Source organism: Neltuma alba, unplaced genomic scaffold (genome assembly GCF_004799145.2).
Source record: "Neltuma alba isolate B1F8T4 unplaced genomic scaffold, ASM479914v2 tig00010433_pilon, whole genome shotgun sequence".
Lineage (NCBI taxonomy): Eukaryota > Viridiplantae > Streptophyta > Magnoliopsida > Fabales > Fabaceae > Neltuma > Neltuma alba.
In genome coordinates, this window is record NW_021635330.1 from 1 (window position 1) to 8,078 (window position 8,078).

An 8,078-nucleotide genomic window follows, 5' to 3' on the forward strand; every position below is an offset into this window, starting at 1 on the left:
CAAAACAGGAGTTTGTTTGGAGCTCCATTTAAAACCTAAATTTTCGCTTTGATGGTTACCCTTAAAAGTTATTGATAGCGGTGTTTGAAGTTTGCTTTTCTTTTATATTTTTTGAATTAATATAATCTTTGGTTCCTCAAGTTTGCTCTCATTTTGATTTTAATTTCTCAATTTTTAAATTATAGGTTTTGGCCCCTCAAGGACCAAAATGATTCAAGTTTTATAAAAATAAACTTGAGAGACCAAAATCTATATTTTGATACTTGAGGGACTAAAACCAAAATAATAGCAAACTTAAAAAGCTAAAGTTTGTATTAGCCCTTGTTTAAGGTAAAATGAAGTTTTCTCTTTAGATCCTTGAATTTGTTAAAATTATTATGTTGACTATGTTATTTATATATGCTTCTATGGTTTTCATAGCAATAATTTCAAATGAATATGTGGTCTATTTCTTTGGGTTTTGGCGTTAGTTTTCAATATTAATCCTGTGTGCTTCTATGTCTCAATCAACACAACTAAGCTACTCTGAACCTTGGTAATAAATCCATTCCTAAAGTCACTTGAGTCCTGAATTAAACATGGGGTGTTATACACAGATTAGTTTTAGTATATACAAGCCTTTCATGCTTTTAAGTAATGGGCTGGAAATATGCTGACTGCCGAAGTCCTAACCAGATATAGTGGAGGTCATTTTGTCAACGTAATTGTTCTTTTCTATTTGATATAGTTGTGACCAGGGTTTAAATAAAATTGATCTATATTCAGGAAGAGGAGGATGATGAGGAAGAGGAAGACGATGAAGAAGAGGAAGAGGAAGAGGAAGAGGAATAGGATGAAGAAGAGAAAGAGGAAAAGGAAGAGGATGACGAGGTCCAACTTATAGAGAATTGTGGTTAAAAGCCGTTCTCGGATTCCATTTTTGGCAATGGATGGGAGGCTCTTTCGTTTCATGGCTCTTGTTCTATAGGACCATCCCCTACCTCACATTACATTATAGGATTCCATCTAGATTTTTGTCTTTACAATTACTCTGTTTTTGCCTTTGTTTCACCATGCTGTTTGGGTCTAAGTCTAACACTTCATTTTTGAGATGATCAAAGTTGACAGTTCCTTGATTAAAGTTACGTCATTAGTGGTTAACGCATTCAGAAAATGATTGATTTGTTACTTTTGCTGTTTATGCTTCTTTGGTTTTCAGATTTATGTCTGATCCAAAATTATGGGTGAAAATCAGTCAGTGTCTTTCTTTAATTTCTGTTTTCATTTTGTTCTTCCAAAAGGCTTTTGTCTTTAAATTTGAATATCAATTTTCATTCTTTAGTTGTTTTTTTGATATTAGCATGGATGAGAATTTACTAAGGAAGCATATTAAACAAAGACAGTCTGTGAGGTGCCAGATGAATGATCTCCTGCGAAAGTCTTGTCAGGAAATGAGCCACTCATGGAAAAATTTTCAGTGTCCCTTACGAGCTAAGTTGGCCAGACTAAGCAGTTTCAAAATCAAGAAGTCGTTACAAAGTTCTAAAGCAAGGGAAGTGCTTCCTAACCTGATTGCATGTGTGCTTCTCAGCAATCTGGGAGCATCTATAACGGAAGAAACGAAGGATACCCTTGTGGCAGAGTATGGCCAGAAGCATAAAACTGGCGGCTTACAGTCATATGCGTTCATGGCTTTAGCTGTTGGTGAAATTTTAATAATTTCAGGTATATAGTTAAAACCCATGACTTATGCAATTTTTATGCGTTTTAATCAATATTTTTCTCTCACATTTCCATATGTTTGAAATCCCATACCTGTTTTGTTGCCGACGAGAAACAATGTGGGATTGGGGGAAGGGAATTTTGTTTTTCAATGCACAGTGGAGTATGGATTGCAAGAACAGTGATGGACTCTGCATTGAGAAGTTTGAGAGAAAATCACTGAATCTCACTTCCTTTCATCTCTCTCTTCTTTTGCTTATATGTTTTGCTTTGTTCCCTTCTTCGTTCTTCCCTCTCTATGATTCTGGAAAATTTTCTTGGATTGCTTGGTCTTTTTGGTTATTTAATTTTTTATGTAAATTAATTTTTTGAATTCTTTCAATGCACATGGCTGGTTTCATTTTTTGCATGGAAGTCCGATGTTTTCCAGCTTTCCAGTATAAAAAGGGAGGGAATATGGTCCAAGAAAGAGGAAATATGAGGTAGTCAACACCAAGTATGAGTTGATGAGGTGCAGTATCAAGTACCATGTGGGAGTACCACATGGCTTTAACGGTCAAAATTAACGTTTGCTTATAGACAGGATGACATTGTTACGTTTTGACAATTTTCGGGGCGATATTACTCCTAAAAATTTTTTCAAATACCCACAGCTCCTGAACAAATACTCCGGGATAAAATTGGACTTATTCCCTTAAAATGTCCTAACTTCCCAAATATATATATATATATATATATATATATATATTGGGTAGAATCCAATGCTCTTTAGCCTCCAAGACTTTGTAAACCAATTTTGAATACAAAATACTTTGCTTGGTCCGCAACATAAGATCTAGTTGAGGGAGTAGATTTCGTCATAAATATAAGATATTAATATACTTTGTTTTCCAAATTTATAATGTTTTCTTCAAAATATTCCTATTGCTTATAAAAGATTCCACCAAGGGATAAATTCTATGTGCATAATTAATTAGGATAATTTGGAAAAGTTAACATATATTCATTACAAATAAATAATTTAATTAATCTAAATTAACAACATTATATCTTTATAACACATTTGCAATAAAGGAGGAAAATTTAATATAAAAACTAATTCACCACTGCTTACTTGATTGATTTTTCGATTTGCAATGGTATATGCCAAGTTTCTCTCATTCAGAGTTCTTAGGCAATACCAGAATGATACAAATTTTCATCTCTCTAGATTTTTAATGAAAGGGGCATTAAAGTTATTTTATAAAATTTTAAAATTCTTCTTTGGGTCATATGACCTAATTAGAAACTTGATAAATTTAACAGCTCAAATAAGAATTTGAGTTATTAAAGCGTCTTTTTAAGGGATTTTTCCTAATAATAAAGGAAAGTTAATAAATATTGGGTTAATAAATTTTTGGTTCTTTAAACTTGCCTTCATTTTAATTTTGATTTTTTAAGTTTCAAATTATGAGTTTTAGTCCTTTAAGTTTCTTTATGTCTAAAATATTAGCTTTTATAATTTAATAAAGACTTGAACCATTTTGCTTCTTAAAAGTCTAAAACATATTATTTAAAATTTGAGAAACTAAAATCAAAATAAGTGTAAATTTAATAGACCAAATTATTTTTGCCAAAATAAATAAAAATTAATATAAAAATCTTATAATTTTTCCTTATTTTTTAATTAAGTTCTTATGGCTTTGTTATTAAATCCTTGTTGTTTCTTTAATAATAAGTATTGATATTTATACTCAAAATAATTTTTTCAGCATAGTCTTCCCAACTCACTTTGAACTTCAAACTAATATCTATCAAACCAAAAACGTTAAAGTTAAAACATCCCACAAATGTGTTTCTTGAACTTGAATTTATGTTAATTTGTAAGAGAAATGGCAATGGCTCTCACCTTATCAAGATAAAGATTATATATGGATGCAAAGAGGCTGTTGTTAGCATAATAATTTTTATTTTTATCTTGATAATAGATAATAGATTAAATTTTATGCCATCATTTTATTTTCAAAAATCTTTTTCTTTTTCTTTTTTTTTGAAGAAACTGGGTAATAGGGTGCAACACAATAGGATACAATCCAATAATGATTACCATCGATATGTTTGGGTTGTTATTAACAAGATGTGCATAAATTATTTTTCATATTTAATCAGAATTATAAAAGGTCCAAAATGCCCATAAACTCTCAATTCCCAATCATCTTCCTCAACCAAAACACCAGCGTTAGTACAAAATCCAAATAAGAATCAGCATGTTTGAAAAAAAAAAATCTTAAGCAAATCATGAGCACAACGAATTAAAAGGGAAGAAATATATGAGTCAAGTTTTAAACATGGTTTCAAATCTTACAGAGGGAAAAAAAAATACAAAACCAAGATCTAAGCCATAGAAGCATGAAAATCTCATGTTTGCCACAACAAATACTGATTTGAACATTTGCAGGAAAATAGATCTAGAGGAAGACGTTCATAGAAAACAGATATGAAAGGAAGGCGTTCACAGCTTCAAATGTTGATGGCGAAGGATGAAAATGATGATAACGAAGGGAGGGAGAAAAAAGAGAAGGGCTTGTCACTGGGGAAAAAAATAGAGAGAAGGGTGGGAGAGGAAGGGAAAAAAGTGTTGATTCTGGTTGATGGGGCTAATGGTGCCGTGGGGGTGGCTGTCAATAATGAAGGTGGAGAGAGGAGACAATGAGAACAAACACAAGGGTAAATTAGGCTTTTTGGATCATGCAATAAACAGTAATGAGAATTCACAGGGGAGAAGGTATGAACGGGCATTACCAATTTTTTGGTAATAATTATTACCATTGCAAACCCAATTACTAAACTAAAGAGCAACCAAACAAATTTTTTTAGTAATGCAATTTTAATGACCATTGCAATCTTGCAATGGGATTGAACCAAACAGACGCTTAATTTTTCACGGAGGGGACAAACATTTTGTGAGTATTGTAACACCCCGAATTTTCTGATTCAGAACGAGCAGAAAAGAGAAAATTCATTAAAATTATTTAATAGCTCAATCACAATTGGGAAAAATTATGGAATATTGATTTTCAAGGTTTAGAAATATTTTGAAAAAGTTCATTCCCCAAAAAGTGGCTTAAATGATTTTAAAGCTATTTTCATAGCAAAATAGGTTATTTTCTTAGAAAATACTTAGAGGTTTCTAATTAACTAGAAAATTTTAGGGAAATTATCTTATGAGGTAGAGAAGTTATTTGAGGCATAAAATCCTTAAAATGGGTTAAGGATTAATTTCTGGATTTAAGGGCTATTTTCTTCCAAAATTCAAGAAAAATAGGTAGGAGATGATTTTTGACCCGAATTTTTTATAGATATTATTTCATGGGTCAAAGAAGCTAATGGATAAGAAAGATCCATATAAAACATGGGGGAAATAGAGAAACGGATGAAATTGGAACAAGGGGAGGAAATGAAGGGGCATAGCGGTCATTGAGCTACACCGTTTCCCTCTCACGTGCCACTTCCCTTTTAACCATCAGATCAGTTATCCACCTCCTTCAATTCATTTCTGCTTTCTGTAGGGAATAGAGAGAGAGCGCAAGGAGAGTTAAGAGACACAGAGACGGCGATGGAGGAGGACGAAGGCAAAGGTCATGATCGGAGGTGCTTGGGTCACATGCAAACCGATTAACTTTGCAAGGTGAACCTCCTGATCAATCTTCCGTCTTTTTCTTTTCTGTGCTGCAATGGAAGAGAGAGAGAGTTGAGGTAGTGAGAGAAAGTGAAGAAACGAACAGGAGGACCGATGGGTTCGTGTCCTATAGCTAGATTGAGGTATTTGGTGCTGGTTTTTGAGCTTGCGTGTTGCCGTTGTCTGTGTTTCCTGAATTCCCGAACAGGGATGGGTTATGGTCACTGGTTTGAGATGAGAATGGGTTGATGATTATGGAGTATGGTTAATGGCTTGCATGTGAATTCCTTGCTCTGTTTTGTGTCGGCTGAAAGCAGGGGTGATAGTCGCTGGTTTAGGATGATAATGAGTTAAGTTAATGGAGTGAGTATATTGTATCGCATGTTGCTTATCTACTCTGCATGTTAAATTCGAATCATTACAGTTGTTGTTTTGGCTTTGGGTGGCGTCAGGTTCTGGGGGAATTAAATGGAAAATTTCAATATACATATAAATATATATGTATATATGAGATTGTGTGTGAAATGGGTTTGCGAAGTGATGAATTTCGAACCTAAGCTCTGTTTTAATTAAGTAGTATGGAGCTCCCTGTTTTGGCTGTATAGTGTTGGGTTTATGGTAACAAAAGTGAGGGAAGTTTAGATATTATGCACAAGAGCTTTAGATGGTGCTGTGTGTGTGTACCCACATATAACCATGCTTGCTATTCGAATTGAGATTTGTTGATGTTGGGGAAGTGTATGAGTGGTTTCGATTTATAGTACCAGAAAGAGCAAAACATGTTTTAGATAAATGTGATACATATATATAATTATGTATATGTGCGTCTCGGTCATGTTTGTAGGAACTGAATTTGTATAGTTAAATGGTTTTGGGATATGGAAGTAGAAAAATTTTAGTTTGAGGAAAATTTCCAGATTTGAAGTAGAAGCATTCAAAAGTTGACTTTGATATTGACGTAGGTATGAAATAATTTTCAGAATTAAGGAGAAGGGTCCTTGTGTGCTAAGATGGTGGTTAATGTAAGAAATTGCTAAGTAGGAGGAATGGAAGAGATTGTATTGAATTAAGGTTGCGTTTGATAGGAAGCATTGAAAATGAGAGATTGGGATTGGGATTACAATTAAAAAAATCTATTAAGAGAGTGTTTAGTATAAGAGATTGTTTGATATATGGGATTAGCCAAAGCCATATATGTTGGATTGGAGAATACTATGAGGGGAAGTGGTATTCCCCAATCCCACCTTTATGGGTTTGCCTAATCCCATATAACAAACAATTACTCATACTAAGTACTATTTTAATGATTTTTTTCAATTGCAATCTCAATCTCAATCCCTCATTTTTAATGCTTCGTACCAAACAGGACCTAAGAGTAGAGGAAATTGAATGATAAGATTATTGTTAATTATTGGAAAAGCATGTGGAAAGTTCATACATTGAAATTTTGGGGCTTGACCGAAGGATTTACGAATTGCACTTAAATATGAGAAGTAGTTGGGGTTGATTGAATATAATGAAATTTTAGGGATTTAATGATTGAGTTTTAGAATTTATTTTGAAAATTGTTTGAGAAATGTTAATCCTGAAGCTATAAATGCTTTATTGTTTGAGGTCTGCACATAGAATAAATAGTGACCGTTATAGTTGAAGACTGACTATATTAAGTTTTAAAGAATAGTCTTGAAGTCGGGAATAATTCCCAGATTATAAAAGGTTATTGGAGGAATATTAGGCCAAAGATTAAGAAGATTAATAGATGGTTTGAAATTGAAATTGCTTGGCTTGGAAATAAGATGAAATCAATTGGTCTGTCTCAGCCATGAGTGAAAATTAGTGAAGTTGGATTTTAATTAATTTTACTTCATTGGGATTGGATGATTGAGGTATGAAGGGCACCTTGTTGTCCTTAAAAGTGATATATATATATATATATATATATATATGTAAAATCTTTGATCGAGATGACCAATTACTAAGTAAAGTAACACTATGGGTTGAGATAAGGGAGGAAGCGTTCCAAAGAGAATGGTTTAAACAAGAAAAATTGTCCAGGATAACCAGCTACTACAAAAGGGTAGAGATTAAAGAAGATTTGAGATTTAAAGAGTTACTTAATTTATGAGATACAGTTGGATTAAGTATTGATCTACCTTTACCAATATGATAGGTTTATATATCTGCTCAAGCCCACCAAGAAGCAAAAAGAAAGGAGAACGGTAAGGTTTGATTTGGAGGGAAGCGGACCAGGTAGTAGTTCTTTCCTACCTTACACTTGTGTATGATTGTTGCATGTCTATTTGTGCCATATTGCTTTTCTAAAGCATGAGAACATGTAATCCTTAATTCCTTACATGGATTATTTAGCCGTGATCACGTGTAGCTGATAGACATGGGACAGTATCTGCCAATTCTTTGCACATTATTTATTCAGCTTGTCTATCTGTTATTGCGCATAAATGCTTAATTGTATTAGCTTGCAAGGTTATGTTCCACTTTGGCTTGTTTTGCATGCTTTATGTAATCTGCACATTTATTTGATGGAAATTACTATTACGAGGATTCTTTAGAATCTCATCCCCCCATTTATGATGAACAGTGAAGGCTAGTAGCTCGAAGGATAAGGAGGTTGTTTGAGAAGAAGGTGAGCTGGTTGAAGAGCAGAGATAGCTGTTATATTTTGTAAATATGTAGCAAAATATCTTAATAAGTTTATACT

At 33.2% G+C, this 8,078-nt stretch overlaps 1 long non-coding RNA gene across 1 annotated transcript; it reads left to right on the forward strand.

Annotated features, from left to right (window-relative positions):
• The first annotated feature begins 5,261 nt into the window (after positions 1–5,261).
• LOC114756542 (uncharacterized) lies at positions 5,262–8,078 on the forward strand. Its single transcript, XR_003741471.1, has 3 exons — positions 5,262–5,368; positions 7,530–7,609; positions 7,959–8,078. It is a non-coding gene; the product is annotated as an uncharacterized LOC114756542 (long non-coding RNA).